At 43.5% G+C, this 21,399-nt stretch overlaps 1 protein-coding gene across 4 annotated transcripts in view; it reads left to right on the top strand.

Moving 5' to 3' along the window:
* The window catches only part of Efcab11 (EF-hand calcium binding domain 11), a 218,423-nt gene that overhangs the window by 105,057 nt on the left and 91,967 nt on the right, over positions 1 to 21,399 (top strand). The window lies entirely within an intron of this gene.

The following is a 21,399-nucleotide window of genomic DNA, read 5'->3' as shown; positions in this document are numbered from 1 at the left end:
GAGGGGTGCAACTGTAGACCAGGATATACCTGCATGCTCCTAGGAAGGGGAAAGGGTAGCCCTCGTGGGGAGCAGAAGGATGGACAGCGAAGCTGGGTCATCAGAGTGAAGGACGATGGAGTTGCGGACATAAGAAGAAACTTGGAAACGATAGCCTCCAGTTGGACGTCTTGGCATAATTCACCAAAGTTGCCAGGGAAAACTGAAGAAAAAGACAAAGGGCAGTTCTGAAACCTGTCAACGAACAGGTTGCTGTCACACTATGATTTTCTTTTTATTCTTTGCTTTTGCCTATGTATGTGTGTTCATGTGGGTGAGTATATTTGTGTATGGGTATGGGTTCATGTGTGTGGAGATGAGAGGTTGACATCAGGTGTCCTCCCTGATCACCATCTAACCTACATATTGAGGTTCAGTGTTTCTTTTATTATTGTTGTTGTTATTATTTTGTATATTATTTTGTATATTATTTTGTGTATCTGCATGTACACCTGCATGCCAGAAGAGGGAATCAGAACCATTATAGATGATTGTGAACCACCATGTGCTTGCTGGGAATTGAACTCAGGACCTCTGGAAAATTAACCACTGAGCCATCTCCCCAGCTCCAGTGTTTCTCATTTGATCCAAAGTTGCCTGATTCAGTTAGTCTAGCCAGTCAGCTTGATAGGGATCCCATCTTAACTCCTGAGTGCTGGGGTTACTGGCTTTCAGTTGGGTGCCGGGGATCTGAACTCCGACCCTCACATTTGCAGGGAACATGCTTTTGCCATCTCCCTAGCCCTGCGTGGTCATTTTTATCACTTTGACTTGGACTGAAGTTGACTTTAGGCCAAGTGATCAAGACCCACAAATGCAGGGACTTAGTCCAGTGGTGTGCTAATCCAGCACATGCAAGCTATCAGGCCAGTTGTGCCCGTCTTTTCAATGATGTGCCCTTGGTAGCATCAGTCAGCAAACACTGCAGATCAGGGCCTAGCTTTTGATGAGAGCCAGTTCTCTAGCCCATCACTAGGTAGCGCTGAGTGAAAGGGAAGACATCTCAGTGAATGTCCCAGCTACTGACACAGGACTTAGACACTAAACCTTGTTGACAGTGCTAGGCCACATGAACTTTGAAACCAGAAAGAGCAGGATTGGAATCCTGCCATTTTTAAATAACATTTTTAATAACTGTTCCTCAGTATGCTCGTATTTAAGATGGGAGCGGCGACTGTTTAACTTAAAAGATAGTTACAGATAGCAATCCTTTGAGACAAAGTTAAAATGAATTATGACCACTGTTGAAGTGAAAGAGGAACATTGAGTGGATTTTTTATTATGTAAATGTTGAGTTCCTGTGGTTATTTTTGGGCAGAAGCGTCTAAGAGTTGACAGTATTGAGAGTTAACTGTGCTGTCTACATGCATTGTTTCACAAAAGAGGTGCCTAGGTCGATCCTAGTGATGTAATTGCCCTTGCTATATAGGTTGGAGATGGAGGTCAGGTACCTTTTTTTTTCTCCTTTTTTTTTTTTTTTTTTTTTTTTTTTTTTTTTTTTGTGGCCAGACATCTAGTAAGCACAGAAACATGAGGCCTGCAATGCACGTGTGGCTTCCAAGCCTGTTTCCTCTTCCTATATGCACACATGTAATTTTTCACTCAGCATAGACATCTGAGCTGATGGCATCCACTGAGTAGCTCCAGTCTTGGCTGTGTTGGGGTCACACTGGAAAGATTTGTAGAACAGGTAGAAGAGAGGCCAAGGATACAAACCTTGGACAGTGTTGGTGTTAAAAAGGTAAGGTAAAGGTTTAGAAAAGAAAGGAAGGAGTAATCAGAAGAGAATAGTAAAAGTTAAGAATTGTGGAAAAAAAAAAGACTCCTTGAATCTGACAGTGTGAAAAACACTGGTAGCATTAACTAAAATGGTTTGGATGAAATAATGAAGGCAGAGGCCAGCTTGATTGAACTAAGGGGAATGATAATAAGAAAGTAGAATTAACTGGTGTAAGCTGTTATATAGAAGAAGTAGCTTGAAATGTGGGAAGATACTTGAACATACACACGCACACACAGAAGAGTTAAAGCTGAAGGTACAGGAATGATTGGAGGGACCAAGTCCTTAAGGCAGCTGGAGGGATGAGAGCAAAGGTTGGTAGAATGATAATCAGCTGGCTCTCAGGTTTGGGTCCCATTGAGTGAGTGTGTTAGACCAGGAGACAGAGAACTAAAGAAGTAAAGACAATTACTACAAACTGAGGCTGTGTGCTTTCTCTCTCCTAAGCTCACTCTATAGCGTAACCCTCAGCACTCTCAAGACTACTCAGCAACACTACTTAGTAGGACTAAAGGCACGGTGCTGTGGGCTCTAGGCTGGGTAGGAGCTAGGTAAAACCCGGAGGCCTTTCACAGACTGGGAGGCTGCAGAGATGGCAGGTTCTGGGGGTCTCAAGAATGCTTGAAAGAAGTAATGAGTGAGTGTGTGGAGTTTGGGAGCAGGGAGTTGCCATTAGGAGCACTTTAGTCTCCACATTAAACAGTTCATTTGCAGAGAATCCTGGGTACCCGGTAAAAGCCATGGTGCAGCTACTGAAGGTCTGCTTTTGAAGCAGATTAAAAGTGAAGGTTGTCATCGTCGAGGCCGTCAAGGGATTCAAAGCATAGAACTGGGGCTGAGACCTCACGCAGGCATCTTTTTTAGTTTGCCTCTAATAAGACTGGATCTTTTTTCTGTAAGAGTTGGTTAATAATTTATGTCTGAAAAGTTCTCTGCCAATTATTGCAGAAATATCCTTGCTTATGACTTGTGTTTGTTGGCTTACATCTTGTGTGTGTGTGTGTGTGTGTGTGTGTGTGTGTGTACAGCTAGAAGTCAACCTTGGGTGCCATTCCACAGGTGCTGCCCACCTTGCTTTTTGAGACAGGGTCTCTCACTGTTCTAGAACTCACCAATTAGGCCAGGCTGCTGCGCCAGGGTTATGCCTCTCTCCGCCTCCCTATAGTGGATATTACAAACTCGTGCCATGGTACCTGGCTTTCACATTCTTTAGTTAGTACCTCTGAAATCTAATAATCCTTAATTTTCTCCTTTTGAGACAGATCTCGCTGTACAGCTCTGGTTGGCCTAGAACTTGCTGTGTATGTAGACTAAACTGTCCTGGAACTAACAGAGATCCACTGCCTCTGCCTCTTTTGAGTGCTAGGATTAAAGGTGTGAGTCACTTTGCTGTGCTCCCCTCCTGATGCTCTCCCTGGGATTGGTAGGGGAAACACATAAAAGGTTCATTCCTTCTCCTTCCAGAAGCTGGACAGCTTACATTCAGAAAAGTATGCTAGTATAGTAAATGTCATTTAAGACCCACTGCATACCAGCCTCTGTGCTAAGCACTTTATATTAGATTATCCCTTCCTAGCCTGAGATCAGTCTCTTTCCTAGCTCTGTTTTATAGAAGAGAATTTGAGAAGTCAGGTCCTCTGCCCAAGGTCACTCAGCCTATAAGTTACCAATATTGATATCCAAGCAGCACACACAAGGTCCTAACTTTGAAAAACTTCCTCATGGCAGGGGCCAGTGTGTTTGTGTTAGTTGATGAAGGAGTAGCTTCTATCCTGATCCCTTGCCCAGAGGCTTACCACTGGACCCAGGCATCCATCTTCCCACTGCCTGTCATCAGCCCACACCTCCCATGCACAATCCAAGTGACCCCTGGACGTGCTGCTCCTCAGCACAGTGCTGCTTTCCTGGGAGAGTGTCCCTCGCTGCTATGGCATGAGACACCTTCCCAAAGCTAAACTACACTGTTCTTACAACAGAGCTGAGGAAGGCACAGAGGGCATTTCATTCTTTCGCTGGCCTTTGGACCTTTTGGGGGGAGGTCATTCACACATAGCTGTGTGCCATAGCTTTGAGTCTCCTGTGTGAGGAAGTTACGCTGACATAAAATTCTTAATTCTAGAGGTCCAGAAGAATAATGTAGGATTAGCCTGTGAAAGGAGTAAAGCACCCACCCCACCTTCCCTAGCTAAACAGCAGTGTGCTAACAGAGGTCTCTATCCTGGTAGCCTACTACATTTGCAGGAGATGCTCATGAAAGAGAAACAGATGCGCAGAGATTTAACAAATCCAGCCTGGGAATGCCTTTCGTATTATGGTCCAGATGAAAACTGATTTTTTTTTTTTAAGCCTTCTCTGCAAAAATGAAAGACCTGTTGCACCTTTTCTTGCAAGATTAAGACAGCAAAACAGTTATGGTTTACAGCATGTTATATGCTCCTGAACAGTTTTTTATCAAGTCCCTAACTCTGCTCCTTCACCCCCCTGCCTCCTCCCACCCTACCCCCTCACAGTGCAAGATGCTGATGGGAATGTCGCGTGGCAAGTTACCTTGCAGTGGTCCAAGCGCTGGGAAAGGTTTACCTTACCCTTGAGGAGGAGGGGGCTTGAGGCCAGAGGGCTGATAGCCAAAGACAGGTCCCAAAGGTAATATAAACATAATTAGATAGGTCCCAGGAGGTTTGTTTGTTTGTTTGTTTTTTACCAACCACGTTTTTGTTAAAGGCTAAGTGTTAACACCCAGGTTGTGCCAAAACCGAGTGTTAGATGCAGGAAGGGGGGCTAAATGAAGAGGTGACTAGAGCCTGGCTTTCAGTCTGGGAGGCTGTGTCCCAGGCAGTGTTAGCACAGACACCCAGGCTGGGCTGTAATGGCGTTGTATCCATTCAACCCCTCTCTCCATGTGATCTCCTGAAGCCAAGGGGGTCTGTGAGATCAAAAGTGTCTTCCCACTCTAGGACACTGTCCACCTTGCTCCGCCTCTGTTGGCACTTGCACGGGTGCTAGAAAAGGAACAGTGGGTGCAGGAATTCCTTCAAGAGGTAGCACCAATGTATGGTCGTGACCATTGCACAACACAAATTATGTTATTAAATCTCAGTCCTCAGTGCACATCTTTCCAGTCATCCTGGAAATGCTCGTAGGCCATTTCCATCACATAGAAAAGCTGATCATTTGCACAGTGGGATGCATGAGACCTGAACTAGCCACTGTTTTAATGGAACATTGTTTTTATTTGGAAGAGTGACTGACAGACAAACTGCTGTTATTCTGACTGGGTCGGCATTTTCTCAGAAACGATTGAAGCGAACCTGTCATTTCAACAAAAACAACTGGTGATATTTGTTGCCGGTGATGGAATTTGAGGCTTCAAGTGAAAATGAGAATTTGAGAACTTTGTGCATGCCTGTGAGAGTTTGACAGTCTCTCAATAGACTTTTGTGATGAGCTCAATGCTGCTATTAACAGATACGATTTTTATATGGTATAATGGAATGTATTAACATTTCCAAGAGCTATATGTCAGGGAATTAATATTTCTCAATGGCTAACGTAGCATGCTGAGGTGAAGGAACCATTGAGAGCCCTAGACACGCCAGTGTGCTTTACTGCAGTAAAACATACAAGCTTAATTGATACTGATCCACATTCTACATTGTAGCTGGCTTTTAAGAGAATTCCACTTATTCAGCTACAATGTACTAGAAACCTGTGTGTGTGTGCGTGTGCGTGTGTGTGTGTGTGTGTGTGTGTGTGTGTGTGTGTGTGTGTGTACACATGGGCACACATTCATCTGTGCACAAATGTGTAGATGCCAGAGAAGGATGCTTGGTATACTGTTCTATCGATGCCCACCTTATTCCTTGAGACAGGGTCCTTCAGTGAACATGGAGTAGACTCCAGTGATCCTCTTTTCTCCACACCCTCCTTCCACCACTGGTATGACAGATGTGCTTGGCCATGCCCAGCTACTTACTTGGGTGCTAGGGATCTTGAACTCAGATCCTCATGTTTGCATGGCAAGCCCTTTGCCAACTTAGCCACTTGTTCAGTCCTAGGGTACAGTAATTTTAGAAGGAATGTCTTTGATATTGCAGGATTTTTTTTTTTTTTTTTTTTTATCACACTGGGAACCGTGAGATTGTGTACTGGAAAAAACTGTTTCTGCTTGTGGTGTGGCTCAGCCCTAGCACACACCTTTAACCAAGAGCTAAATGAAGTCAACCATGGGCCAACAGGCGGAGCAAACAACCAGCTGGCTGGGGGTGAACATAAGAAAACAGGAGAAACATTGAGTTGAGGGTATGTAAGACAGTGTGGAGAAGGAGAGAGGGGTTTTTCCTTCTGGGAAGCTGGTTGAGTAGGAAGGTCAGCCGGGTCCTTCTTCGGCCTCTCTGAGCTAGCAGATTTTTACCCCAACATCTGGCTTCTGAGTCTTTATTGGTAAAATGAAACATTTGGGGTTTTGTTTAAAAACAATGAGCTGAAATGACCATTACAACATTCCTGTCTTTTTTACCCCCACAATGGCAGAAAGGCAAACTTTATGTCCCAAACCATATCTCCTCAAAGGGAACTCAAAAGGAGCTGTGCAAGCCAAACTATAACTTATTATGAGATATATTTTAAAGACTTGCAAAAATATAAAATCATGATAGGTTTTTCGCTATCATTTTGTTATTGAAATTAATTTTCATAAAGGTGTGTTAAAATGTAGTAGATTTACTTTTGTTATTTTAAAATGAATTCATTTGTCAACATTTTCTGAGTTTAAGCAATCATTTCTAGCATGATATTAATAGGTATGACCTACATCAGGTATGACCTACATCGAGAGAAACTTATTACGTTCTCTAGTTTTAAGAGCATAAAGGAATCCCGAAGGCGCAGTTTGAGAACCACTGCTCTAGAGAGATCCCAGCATGCCCAGGCCAGGGCATAGCATGGGATTTTGATCAGCTGTGGCACTTGCCCATGGGACCAGTGGTTACTTAAAGTTAAACACGGGCAGAAGAGAAGGCTCAGTGGCTCAATGCACTTGCTCTTCCTCCAGAGAACCTGAGATCAGGGCCCAGCATTCATGTCAAGTACTTTACAAATACTTGTAACTCCAGCTCCAGGGGATCTGACACCCTTTTCTGGCCTCCAGGGGCAGTGGCACATTTGCAGCACATACACAAAAAATTAAAAACAGTCTTTAAAAATAAAAGATTAAGCCATTAGTTTCAGAATGTGAGAGGTGCTAGGGCAGAAGGGTAGGTGCCCCCTCCAATAGACGGGATGGCTCTGCTGATTCTTGAAGAGTGAATAAAAATTTATCCAGACAGAAAATGGAGAGTATTACGGTAGGTATATGGAAAAAGTAAGTCCCAGTGTCCATGAGAGCCATCTTCTCTGAGCACATCTTTACTGAAGTAGTAAGAGAAAGGGGGTGTAGCAGGAGTCTAGGGTGAGGTGGGAATGTTGTGACGTGAAACTAGACTAGATGACAGCAACAGAATCGTGACGGTCCTAGTGAGTTCAGGAGTCAGAATCTATTCCTTGAGGATGGGGGATATTAAAACAAGAGACAGGCATTCGCTTGCATTTTAGATATATCTGCATAGTTGCAAAGAACAGGAGACACATTAGAATTCATTGCAACAGACTGATGCAGAGAGTGGAACTTAGACTAAGATATGCCTACAGAATTAGGGAGATGTGAGTTGAAGATATTGATGTAGAGAGATGTATAGGGTCATGTCATTAACTTGAACGTGCTTAAAGAGGGAAGGAGGGGCATCAGGGTTGACCCTGCATTCCAGGTATAGCATCAGGAGTGATGTCATGCTCACTGATAGAGCCCAGAAGGTCAGGCTTAGAGAACAGAAGGAGGAGTTCCGTTTTGTCTCTTTCTTTAGGCTGCCTAGGGGGGAATGCGATCACTCGTTATTTGCATGTACAGTTCTGAAGTTAGGCAGGGACACCTGTATTGGAGCCACAGAGTTGAGAGTCCAAACCATAAATGAAGCCATAGGCCAAATGAGCTGTTAGGATAAGGACCTAAGCAAGAAAAGTCAACTGCCTGAGAAGGAAGTTATGGCAGTTGCAGCATTTAAGGAATAAACAAGGAAATGATGCAGTGGACACAGATTTAAGAGAACCCAGAGACCATGTGGTCATTGCAACAGAAGTAATAGTGTCCAGAAGGGATGAGCGGTGATGGGACCTGTCGAATCAATACAGCGAGGATTTAGAAGGAGGCAATTGTTGAATTATTCTTTGTTTCCACATAGTGGAGGGGAGTGGTCCCCTCCAACAGCTTCAAGAGTGAGGCTGGGAGGGAGAAAAAAAAAATGGGAGGAGGGAAATAGCAAAAAAGAGATATAAAGGCGTTGATTTGAGAATACTGTAATTTTATAGAAAGGAGTGTGTATGTGTGTGTGTGAGAGAGAGCGAGAGACAGACAGACAGAGAATGAGATCCTTAGGATAAGTTATTCCAGAAAATTCAGGTAAGAGGGAATTTGGGAACAGGTGGAAGAAGGCCATGTCTTCAGCCAACTTCCAGTGAAGGCATGAGGTGACATGAGCTTCAGCAGAAGTTGAGTTATACTATACGTTAGTTAGAAAAGAAAGCACCTGGCTGGCAAGATGGCTCAGCCAGTAAGGCCCTTGCCATTCAAGCCTGATGAGCTGAGTTTGATCCCTAGAACCCACATCCAGAATGTTGTCCTCTGGCCTATGGTTCACCAGAGGTAACTAGCGTGGTGGTGTGCAAGGAGAGACTGATAGGTGTAATGTACCTTTAAATATTGGTGATATAATTACCCCATCTAACCTCTTTACAGAATGATGCGTTTTCATCATTGATTAAAATTTATCTTCAACAACACTGATTCTTTTTATTTTTTTTTCCTTTTAGCAAAAACATCATTTTATGGCCAGTGCAAACTATCCTTACATGTTTCTGTTGCTGGCTTTGCTGTTTACCAGGTTAAGTCGTCTGTTACAGTCTTCTGTTACACCACCATTTAGTTCTCTATGTAGAAAAATCTATTCATTATGAACACATTTATTGCTTCATTGACTTGCCTGTTTAAAATGCAGAGAACCACAAATTAAATGTAGTGCTTTTCCATTTTAAAAACGGGGGATGAATGGATGCTGTTTCTTGAATGTTTGTCTCACATAACTGCCAGTCCACACTCACAGGCCAACAGGTGTCGGTTCCCGCTTGTTTGGTACCTGTTCCTCAGTGGTCGTTGCTGGAAGGGATATGCCCTGAGACTCAACACACCATGTTCTACATCAGAGGAAACAAGGCAAACCAGTGGAGTCAGTTGTTGTGGGGAAGCAGATAACTGTCCCCCCAAAATCTATTACTATGAGGGTGAAGGTAAATTAAACAGGTTATAAAACAAGTTCTTGTAAAATTCTCAAGTAGCTGTGATACAAGGTTAACCCATTAGATACTTCTAGATTGGAATTTATAGCCTTTGGTAAATATTTCTGGTGTCTAAGACTTTGGCATTTGGTTCAGACATGTACTTTAATATTTCTCTAGAAGCCTAACTCTGGTGCAGACCTCAGTACAGTAGAGGGTGCTAGCTCTTAAAAGAGAAGCCTACAGGTGGTGGATCATGGGTTTAAGCTAGCAGCAGTCAGGCCTAACTTCACCTTTTGAAGCCCTGTGAGCTGCCTGGTGTCATTTTCCCTCAGTATCTCTTAGTGCTTGTCTTTATTCCCTTCCCTTGTAATATCAAGGAGAACTCTGTTCCATTTCCTTTCTTAAGATAATATTTTTATTAATTAGTTGAGAATGTCATGCATGCATTTTGATTATTCACTGCCTGCTCCTCCTTCTAATTCCTCCCAGTTCTACCTGGTGTTCTACTTCACATTTATGACAGACTCTAAACTTTGAGGCTTCATCCTGAATGCAACAAATTCCATCAGGCTCATAGCCCTGTTGGCTCTGTTTTTAAAAAAATCAAACAGACAAACAACAAACAGAAGCCCCTGCATTCTCTCTGGTTACATGTTCCTCATTCCACCGTAGTGGAACAACTGCTGTTCTCTCAGGCCCTCTGAGGACATCCCTAGATGCCCTGTTCTACATTAAAAAACTCTTTCTACATTTAGGCCAGGGTGGTGAAACACTGCACCCACCTTCTTGCTTCAGCTGAAATTCGTTGTGGTCCTGAGAGCTTTTTCCCGTTGGGCATGGAGAGAATAAAAGGCTCACCCCCACCACACCACCCTTGTAGACTCTGCTCTTTAGATCATTCTCCACTGACAGACTTGCCCTCCATCCAATTCTGTCACCCTCCGACCTCCTGGTCACTTATGTCATTCGTTGCCTCCCCCAAAACTCAAGTCTCTGCCTTCATCAAAGCTTCCCACTATTCTAAATTTTCTGTTCTTAAACTTTTTCACTTCTGGTGACCTTCCCCTTTTCTCTTTATAATCTGCTCTCTTAAACTTTAGACCATTATTAGGAAATGCAACATCCCTGAAATCTTATGTTCAGATAACTGTTTCCAGTGAGTCAGGACTTCTAATATAACATTGAGGGCTAGGGATGATGATGGGTATCCACACTGGTTAATTTGTTGTTGTTGTTGTTGTGCTGTGTTGTGTCAACTAGACATAAGCTAGAGTCATATGAGAAGAGGGATCTAATCTAGTCTCAGATTGAGAAAATGCCTCCAACAGATTGTCCTAAAAGCAAGTCTGGAGCATTTCTTAAGGCTTTATGAAGGCGGGTCCAGCCCTTTCTGTGAGCATGGCCATTCCTGGGCAGATTGTCCTGGGTTGTATAGGAAAGCAGGCTGAGCGAACCATATTCTTGCTTACTTTTAGTAGTATAAGCCGAGGTGGTAACATGAAGAAAGGAAGCAGCTTTTGCCTGTATTTTATCTAGATGTAGTGGATCTTAATTTCCTCAGTTCTGCTTTCCAGATTATTAAACTTCCCTTCAGCACTGTCAGACCTACTGATTCTATTTTTCTGTTTTAAGATTTTCAACTGATTCCTTTTCATTTTCACCTTTCAGTAAACTTTTGATTTTATAGTCTTGTTGATGCCTAAGGATCCCTCATTTGTGACTTGGGGGATAACAGAACTGTTCTCTTATGTTTGTCCTCAGATTTGAATGATGGTCCCAAACATTGTACGCCTTTAATCATGCTGCATATATTTTCTAATTTTCTTTTTATCAAGAATTTAACTTCCTTATGTATTTTCTCCATAAGAATTCCCCTTGGAGGGTTTTGGGATTGCCTCAGCTCCAATCCCAGATTTTTTTTTAGCTCTTAAATAAGTCATAAGAAGTGCCTGGAGTGGGCCATGATGGTGCACACCTTTAATCCAGAACTTGGGAAGCAGAGACAGGAAGATCTTCATGAGTTTGAGGCCAGTCTGGTCTACATAGGGAATCCTGCCTCAACAGGAAAGAAAGAAAGAAAGAAAGAAAGAAAGAGAAGAAAGAAAGAAAGAAAGAAAGAAAGAGAGAAAGAGGAGGAAGAAGAGAGAAAGAGAGAAAGAGAGAGGAGAGAAAGAGAGAAAGAGAGAAAGAGAGAAAGAAGAGAAGAGAGAAAGAGAGGAGGAAAGAGAGAGAAGAGAGGAAAGAGAGAAGAGAGGAAGAGAGAAAGAGGAGAAAGGAGAAGGAGAAAGAGAGAGAGAGAGAGAGAGAGAGAGAGAGAGAGAGAGAGAAAGAAGGAAAGAAAGAGAAAGAAGGAAAGAAAGAGAAGGAAGGAAGGAAGGAAGGGAAGGAAGGAAGGAAGGAAGGAAGGAAGGGAAGGAAGGAAAAGGAGGGAGGGAGAAAGGAAGAAAGAAGCAAAGAAAGAAACTCTTGGAGGAGATGGAAATATTGCTCAGTGTTATGAACTTTTGCTATTCTTGCAGAGGACCTAATTTCAGTTCCCAGTTACCTATAATTCTAGTTCCAGGGAACCCAACACTTTCTTCTGGTCCCCATGAGTACCCACATGCATGTGGCATACACATACACACACACATAAAAATAAATCTTCAAAAAGAAAGGCTTGAGAATCTTACTATAGGGAAATACTTTGTGTTCACAGAAATGTACACGGCATGTTATCTTCATTTCTTTTGACAATTTATGTTATTAATTTTTGCTACTATCATTACTACGTGTGTGTGTGTGTGTGTGTGTGTGTGTGTGTGTGTGTGTGTTCAATGTGTGTGAGTGCAGGTGCTTCTCAGGAAGAGGCCTGAACAGGCAGTAAAGAATGGATGCAGAACTGTTTTAAGAGGGTAATTCTGGGATCCCAGGGCTTATAATGTCAGCCAAAAGGTGGGATTATAGGTTATAGATGACCATAGGCCCTGGTCCTAGACTCTTTACTCTACAGAGATGTAGCCAAAGAACCAGAGTACATTCAAAACTGCAGGCTGCAGGCATGGTCCTCATAAACTAACGCTTATCCTATACTTACCTTCACCAATTTTGCCACAACCTCCAGCCCTTTGTTCTTGCTGTTTTTCTTGGTCTGTAAATCTCTGTGGGGGCTCCCTTTTTCTCTATAGACATGTGCTAGGATGATTATACCCAGAAATACCCTCAGCCTATCTTGCCTTTGGATACTTCCATCACTGTATTAGCCCGGCTCCCCATCTATTTGCTTTTGACTTCTGGTTCCCCATTTTCTTACTGTACCATCGGTTGCTAAGTGCCTGCAGTACAAATAGTGTAAAAATACATCATCCCAGCTGGGTCTGTGTATTGCCAGGGATCATTCTGTATCCTCTCAGGCAGCTTTCCCCCCTCCCCCCCCCGCTCCCAGAACCACTCTGAAACCTTGGCTACATTTCTCAGGCTCCTGTCCCACTGTCTTCTCTCTTACTCTCAGCAAATGACCTTGCCTGCTATTTCTTTAAGAAAATCAAGTCATGGAAACAGCCAGTGTCTTTCACTTCCTGCTTCCCCCTCCATTGTTATACTGTGGATATGCTGTTTGATGCTCAGTATGGTTGAGAGTGATGGAGGCTTTCAGCAGCACTGACCACTGACCTGCCACTTCCCTCCTGTCACCATGGCAACAGTGCTGTCTCCAGGCCTGATTCCCAGTCTCAGACAAATCTTTCCTCTGTAGCTTTGTTCTGCCCCTTTCTGTCTCCTCTGGACCTAACCACGTCAATTATCTTCTCTGTCTAAAGCTGTGCATCTAAGCGGCAGTCACTTCACTACTTAGACTCATATCCCTTTCAATCCACTCTGATCTTATGTGTTCTCTGGTAAACTCTGCAGAAAGTGCCCTGACCTAGCATCATTATGACTTCTTTGCTGCTAAAACCAATGGGCTTCGCAGTGCTCCTCTGTCATCCTTCCGGTTGTTGAGCCCACCATCCGAACATGGTTGTCACTGTGGACACCCCTGCCCCTCCTGGCTTCCTCCTCTCCTTCCTTTGAATGTTGTCTCCCTCTTGAGTTCTGCCCTAGGCTGCTTCTCATCTTGCTCATTAAATTCTCAGTGCCTCGCCTGTGGATGGTGCTCAATCAATAGCAAATTAAGTATGCAAATCCAGCTGTCGGTTTCCAATTCAAACTCTAGACTCCAAAGTCTTTAAAAGTTTAAGCAAGAAGGAGCAAACTTTTTTGAGGGCTACACGTTTCCATTACACATGATATATTGCTTATTGCGGCGGGAGTCCACTGGGGGTGGGAAGCATGGAGCTTATTTGAGAGCTAATATTGCTATATGTTAGCCACAGAACCGATGCAGCCAACTTAGGAGAAATACAATAGAGAGATTACTTAGTAGCTGTCTCCCCACACTCTCATTTCATTTCACTCCACAGTTCTTGGCAGAGAATCTGGAAAAGAAAAACATAATAATAATTAAGCCGCACTGTGTTCTCCTAGACTAAATGATGTCTGCTGTTCCAGGAAACAAATCTTAAGAGGCAGTGTGTGTTCCGTGATTGTTGAAATAGAACATTTTCAAAGGTTTCTTTTTTTTTTTTCTTTTCCTTTTTCCTCCTGGAGACTTTTGATTAAGCATTATGGCCTTTCCCCTTCCACATCACGTAGTCAAGTCTCCCTTAGCCCTGTGTCCCACGTGCAGAAGGGCAGTGCCGAGCCCAGGCTGCGTTAGATTTTAAAGCCCACTTTGAAAAACAGAATTCAAAAGAGAACTATTGAAGGTTCCCTTTCCGCTGAGGTAAAGTGGTGCCACCCGTGGTGCATTTGGTTGTTTAGTCACCCCTCACCCTCGAAACAACCGATTATGTCACTTTGGCGTACACCCTATTTGATGTGTGGAGAGACTCCTGCCAAAAGAGCAACCAAAATTATCCGTTACTGTATTTAGTCCTGACCTGCTAAGATTTCTTTTCCTAATCGTCAGACTCTGTCGATCAGAAGTCCCCAAGCTTTGCTCAGTCGTGGTTTTCAGGAGCATGCTGTTTTGGTCACATCTGTCCCTGCCGCGGCCACCTTACCAGCCGTCTTCATCCAGTTGCTGTTAGGAGCCACCGCACATGTGAACAGAGTCAAGAAGGAAGGCTCGTCACAGTCAAGTCAGACCTGCCCACTGTACCGTCTCCATCTTGACCACAGAAGGGCTTATGAAAGATCTCACAGCCATGCTTGTTTTCACTAGTGACCAATACATGGCTGTGGGGAAAGGTGGGCACACGAGACATGCAGATTGCATGAACAAAAATCTGCTTCTCTTCTTAACCGTCTAGTGTGACCTGTGCACCCAAGACAGTCCATGCAGAGTCAGACCCAGAGTCTGTCTGGTTAAAAGTGATTGTCAGTGAGACAGGATCAGGACTTAGCTTGCAGACAGCCTTTGGACACACCGGGAGGTGCTGTGTAGATTAGGTTAACCTCTGGGCACGTGTGTGAAGTGTTGTCCTGATTAGACTAATTGAAGTGGGAAGGTCCACCTAAGAATGAGCAGTACAAGTGCCCGGGCATGGGTCCTAAATGACAAGGAGAAAGCTGACTGAGTGCAAGCCTTTGTCTCTGTCTGCTTCCCGACTGGATGAAATGTGAGTGCCTCATGATGATGCGCCATGCCATCTTCCTGTGAGCAGTGTAAACCCCCCTCCCTTACATTGAGTCTGTCAGGATCTATTATCATAGCATCTGAAAAGTAACTGAGACAGTACGTAAGCCAGAACAGGGCTTCAGGACAGTGAAAGATATGAAAGTCACTGCCTGTAGTCAAGCATGGCAGTGCACACCTGTAATCCCAGCCCTGGAGAAGCCGAGACAGGAGGATCATGAGTCTGAGGTCAAGCTGGGCAACATAGCAAGTTCAAGGCCAGCCTGGCTACACCGTGAAACCCTGCCTAAAAGAAAAAAATAAATCATGACAATGAGCTTTTTGGTTTCCTGAAAGTGTCCATGTTTAAAAATTTTAAAACATTGAACTAGCCAAACAAAACTTGGCTAGAGATGCAGTATTGCCCTGAGATTGAGTTTCAGATCTCCAAATTATGCCAGACCTCTCCTTAATTGCCCTTTCTGTTCACTCTGCACTCTCTCCTCTTCCCTGCCAGCTTCCCCATATCACAGACACACAGATGCATACACACACACACTACATACATACATATACATACACTCACATACACATAAACACATGCATACACATACACACATATGAACACACATACTGCAAAGCTGCAGTAAAAATCGCTGCTTCATTTTAGAGAATCGTGTTACAGAACACACTGCTGTTTGAAAGTTTGTGTATGAACCCAGCGTTCTTTCAAAGATTTGAGAGGTCCTCAGTCCTTGTCGGTGTTTGCAGGGTGCTTGCGATGCACGGTCTTTGTTTAAAACTCCTAACAGATAACATCAAGATGCTGATGACTTCCAGTTTCCTTCATCACAGAGCACTCTCTGTGGTCCAGACCCACCACTCAAGCATACCACGTCCACTTGGACAGCTTGTAAGCATGTGGCTGTCCAACTTACCCAAATGCACTGTTGCTTTATATCAGCTGTGTGTCACGATCCACCTACTGGCTCAAGCGAAAAACTGTCCTAGTGTCTTCCTTATAAACTATACTTTCTGCACTCTCTCCTGCTGTGGCTTGGATAGGGAACGTCCTCCAAAAACCTTAAAAAAAAAAAAAAAGAGCAACTATAAAAGGCTCAGTCCTCTGCTTAGTACTGTTGGAAGATGATGAGAACTGTAAGAGCTCAGTGGGAGGTTTTAGGTCATGGGAGATGTGTCCTCAAAAGATGCTGCAGAGCTCTGGTCTCTCATCTCTCCTTCCCATCCCATTGGTGTGGAGAACAGCTTTGCTAATGAGCTGTTCACTGTGATATGCTGTATTTTGACAGATCCCGAAGCAGAGGTGCCAACATGATTTCAAATTGTGAGCAAAATTATGCCTGTCTTCTTTTTACGTTGATCGTCTCGGGTATTTTGTTATAGTAGTAGAAATGTGACTAATGCAGCTCACACGTCTGTAAGGCTTCCTCAACAAATGCTGTTGATCCTGTACCTGTGATGTCTAATGACAGTGCTGTTCAAAGGAGAGTCAGCAGGATGTGGGTCCATGATCCGTGTCGCTGATGCAGGATGAGTTAACTGTGGAAATTGGGTATTCGAAACTTTTTATAGAATATTGACCTGGGCACGATGGACCAGGTTCACAAGAGTGGACTTTCTGGACAGGGTATGGACAGGATAAAATGATGACTAGTGTAGTACAAGTTATGTGATAAATAAACCCATGTATCCTGGGGCCATAGCCAAACCATGAGTTTGTAATCAGTTTGTCAGCTGCACACTAAAGTAATAAAACAGCATAACCACTTGTAGTTAGAACTTACATGCACCAGTTTCAACTTCTAAGCAGCTTTTCCTTTTGTGATTAATTACAATAGGTTTTATTTTTTTTTCTTTTCTTCTCTAAGTGGCCCAAGATGAAATGAGTTTCACTGTTTTGGGGGTACTGAGAGGTGGTGTAGGAAAAGAAAAATACTTACATTTCCTAGTGCAGCAGAATGGGGATGGTGGAAATTATCCTGAGAAACCAAGACCCAAAGAGTTTGTGTGGTTTCCTCAGAGGTGTGGTCCCTGACGTGCTGGGTTTGGTTTATAGCTGTAATGGATGTTGATGTCCTAAGAACAGTGTTCAGTAATTTACGGAGAAATTTGTGGAGACCATGAAGCAATGAAACGATTAAAAAAAATCACGGGCTATTTACTTACAAACATTAAGTTTAAAACCACAAGAATTTCTCAAAAGAAAGAATATTGGTTTAGAAAACCAATCGCAGCAGATGTCTTCTGTCCCACATATAAACACGAAGGATTTGCCTGCTGCTTTCCATGGACCATTCCAGACTGGCAAAACCAAAGTCCATGGGCAGTGGAGGAGACCAGACTCCGCCAACGGTACTAACAGCAGAGACGGCAGTTTGAGCCCTCAACTCCCTGGCCACCACCATCACCCAGCATGCTCTGGAAACAGACAATGAAGCAAAGGCTGAGTCACAGAGTAGTTAAAGCTGGCAGCGTTGTTTTCATTTTAGCGTGATGACTGCACTCACATCCCCGTGTGTATGCCTCTCGGCCCTGGTGGTGCTGGGAAGGTAGAGATTTCAGTTCTGTTAAAAACATCACCACGAAGGATGATGCTGTCAGCGGTGGGCTTGGAGTTGAAGCATGGGAGATAGTTCTCGTTGCGCAGAAAGCATTCTGGAGCAGCTACCCCAAGGAGCTCAGACTAGGATATAAGGCAGCATGCTGTCTCTCATGAGGAATTCCCGCTAGAAAAAAAGAATGTTGGCAGAAACACATAGTGGCCTTAGTGTTGTACTGAAAATTGGGAGTTAGGTCAGGCTCATGTGCTCAGTTTTGGGTGGTTCTCTCCTGTCGTATGACCCTATCGCAGCAGACCATAAACAGCTGTTGCTGAATGCTGAGGTCTGATGGTAATCAGGGATCAGTGTTGAAGATGTTGCAAGTTCAGAACAGTTCTCAGTGTTTCTGCCTGAGGAAACCTCAGTGTGGGGGCAGCAGGTTCCACCCAGTGACAGAGCTCTTGCCTCATGCATGCAAAGCCCCCGCCCTGCCCCCATTGCTTCAAAAATTAATAAAAGAAAATAATAGCCATTGAGGAAATTTTTTGGCCTCAATTTGTTGGCTATACAAACAGGGCAAACAGCATTGTTTAGTCATCAGATAACTGCAGTAATTAGTAATTTTTTTTTCAAGACAGGGTTTCTCTGTGTAGTCATGGCTGTGCTAGACTTGTTTTGTAGACTAGACTGGCCTCGAACTCAAAGAGATTCGCCTGCCTCTGCCTCCCTGAGTAGGATTATAGCCATGTGCCACCACATCCAGTTACTAAAATATTTTCATATCATCTATCCATCCATCCATCCATCCATCCATCCATCTATCTATCTATCTATCTATCTATTCATCTATCTGTCTATCTATCTAGTATGTGTCTGTATGTAGGTCAAAAGACAACTGTTGGGACTTGGTTCTCTCCTTTGCACCATATGGGTCCTGGGGATTGAACTCAGGTGGTCAGGCTTGGTAACAAACACCCTTAGCCCAAGCCATCTCACCATCTCTTGAGCCCGCTTCAGTTATTTTTGATGCTCTTTACACTTTCATGCAACAAAAAAGTGCAGGATATTTTCTCCAGGGTAGAAAAGATGAAAGATGGAAGAACAAATGTGCGTGGGAGCATGGAAGAACCGTTTATACTGCTTGTTGTGATGTGTGCTCTACAACTTGCCCATCATCAGTGGTGAGGGTGAGCACCTCAGGCTGTAGAAAGCTCCCCATTTCCTCTTACCATCAGAAGAAGACCGATGCCTTTAAAAGTGGAGGCATTTGAAATGCATGATTTCATGGAAAGGTAATTTAGCAGGGGAGGTTGCTGGGACAGATCCTGCTGAGGTCTTGGACTCAGGAAGTGTAGCAGCATTTGTTCTATTTTAAATAATTAAAAAAAAAAAAACTTAGCTGACTGAAATTGCTCTGAAATTCTGTCTGTTCTGTGAGTCTTGTTTTATTTAATATTGATATTAAAGCATGGAAACAGTTTAGAGATATGCTATCCTTCACAAGGAATCTTATTGGCAATCTTACCTAGATTCAATAAATTATTGAGTAGAAAGCAAGTCAATTTGTCATATAAAAAACCTTAAATCTTGCCATATTCGTTCAGAGACATTTAATAGGAGGACCAGCTTTTCCCTTTAAAATGGAAAACAAAAACTGAAAAGTATAATAAAAGCCTATATGTTTCTTGCTTAAGTGGACAAAATAGTTTGAAGTTTCATTCTTACACTTTCCCTACACTGTGTTTACCCTTAAAGTATTTATTTATTGTCCCTAATGTATTTATTGCAATAAAATTCCCTGGTTATTGAACTAATACTATAAAACCACAACTCTTAATGTATTCTTTTCTCCATTTTTTTTCTTAGCAGTTTATCCATATTAGTTTTTTCAAAACACCAGCAATGGATTGTAAGTGTCTAAAAAGAGATCTTCTTCCAGAGTTCAAGGAGCGTTGCCTTGTAGGACTCAGCATAAACTGAGGCCTTTCCTCAAACACATTTGTCTTTCAGGTATCTTCCACAACCGAACGTGATCTCAGTAACTTCATTTCAAACAGGAAAATGGTCACTGAGTCTGAAACAGCCTCAGTCAATGTGTCTGAATGTACGCAGACATCACCTGATACAATTGACCCCAAATAAGACCTTTTAAAAACTATGTATTTATTTATGTATTTTATGCATGTGAGTGTTCTGTCTTTATAGGTGTGTGCACACTAAAAGAGGACATCGGATCCCATTATAGGTGACTGTGATAAGCCAGAATGTGGTTCCTGGGACTTGAACGCAGGACCTCTTGAAGAACATTCAATGTTCTTAACCACTGAGCCATTTTTTCAGCCACCGCCCTTCTCTCCACCCCACCCCACACCCACCAAATAAGACTTTCAACAGACATCTAGCTCTTGTTTTGAAAGCACAATGCAGTAGCTGGTTACACGTCAAAGATCACAAATAGACACCTCACGTTGAAACTTATTATTTTTTAGTAATGTGGTCTCATGTAGGCCAGACCAGCCCCAGGCTAAAGATGGCTTTGATTTGTGATTATCCTGCTTCCACCCTCCCAAATTCTGGGATTACAGCTGTGTACTACCTCTCTGGTTTAAGCAGTGCCAGGGATCAAACCTAGGTAGGGCTTCACGCGTGCTAGGCAACCACTGTACCAACTGAGCAAGCTGTATCCTCAGGCCCTTGGGTGAATTTTTAAACAGCAGCTGTTAGGTTATACACGCATGTCTGCAGTGGCCTAATTCCCTTTGTATTGCTATACTGAAACAATAGACTGAGTACTGCATAAGGGAAAGAGGTTGGCTTTGCTTGTGGTTTGGAGCCTGAAATGGCCACTCTTAGACAGCCAGATCTGTCCAGCAGACTTAGAAGGTATGAATATACAACAGGTACATGCCTCCAACTACAGACCTAGGCAAACTTCTTTGGCTAGAGAGGTCACGAGAGCATCTCTGCTTATGTTGTACCAAATAGACATGTAATTAAGCTGACTTCTGAACATTATGTTCATGGCCATAGACTAGCACAACCTCAGGCCAGACCAAAGAAGCCTCTTTCAGCAGTGGGGACCCATAACTGGCCAAAGTACTGGGACTAAGTGACAGATTGAAGGCTCAGCTCCAAAGGGGAGGGCTGTGTCACCCCTTCCCAGGCCTGGGAAACAACGCAGGAGAGGGAAACGCAGGAGAAGGCCTGTGAACATAAAAAATGAGGAGGAGTGTGGTGGGGTCACCATCTTCAGGATAGGGCATGGCTGATGCCATCATGAACACATAACAGTTGTAACTGCCTGCACAGAGCCTGAAAAAAAGGAGGGAGGGAGAAAAGGATATGAAGGTAGGAAAGGGCCAACTGGGAAGAAGTGGATTGGTGGGAATGAGAAAGGGAAAGGTAGCTGGGGGTGGATATAATCATAATATATTTTATATGTACATAATATTGACAATTAAAAAAAAACATCATGGTATTGGGGATCAGGCTTCCTCATTTGGGAAACATACCACATCCAAGCTGCAGTGGCGGCTTTCCATTTAAAAAAAAAAAAATCTAGTTTCAGTCCTACATATGAAATCAAAGTTGTGTACCTCAGAAAGCAGCTGCAGTACTGACATAAGCATTTAATGACGGTTTATGCCAAGAGTCCATAAGGTGGCTCCAGGACACCTGAGCATGGAGAAGGCTGGGCAGGCTACTGCGTGTCCCCTTTCAGCATCAGGCCACTCTGGCACACTCAGTGAGGCTGAGGCATGCTCTCGGAGATGCATCTGTCTCCTTTGCCAGTTTTCTCCTTAGGTTCCTTCGCCCTGCGGTGAGAACTCAGGTCTTGGGAGGAGGGAGAAGCAGCTGACCCTTCCAGTCCACCTGCCGCTCTCTGAGGGTCATCCCAATGACAGCTCCTCTCCACTCTGGTCATCTACGTTGACTTCTAGTTCCTCATTTTTCTCTCCTCCGGTATATTGTATCCTGTTGATGATAAACAGCTTCAGCACTCCCCTTACCCAAAGCTC

This window comes from Meriones unguiculatus, chromosome 7 (genome assembly GCF_030254825.1).
Source record: "Meriones unguiculatus strain TT.TT164.6M chromosome 7, Bangor_MerUng_6.1, whole genome shotgun sequence".
Taxonomy (NCBI): Eukaryota; Metazoa; Chordata; class Mammalia; order Rodentia; family Muridae; genus Meriones; species Meriones unguiculatus.
This window is presented reverse-complemented; position numbering and strand designations above follow the sequence as displayed.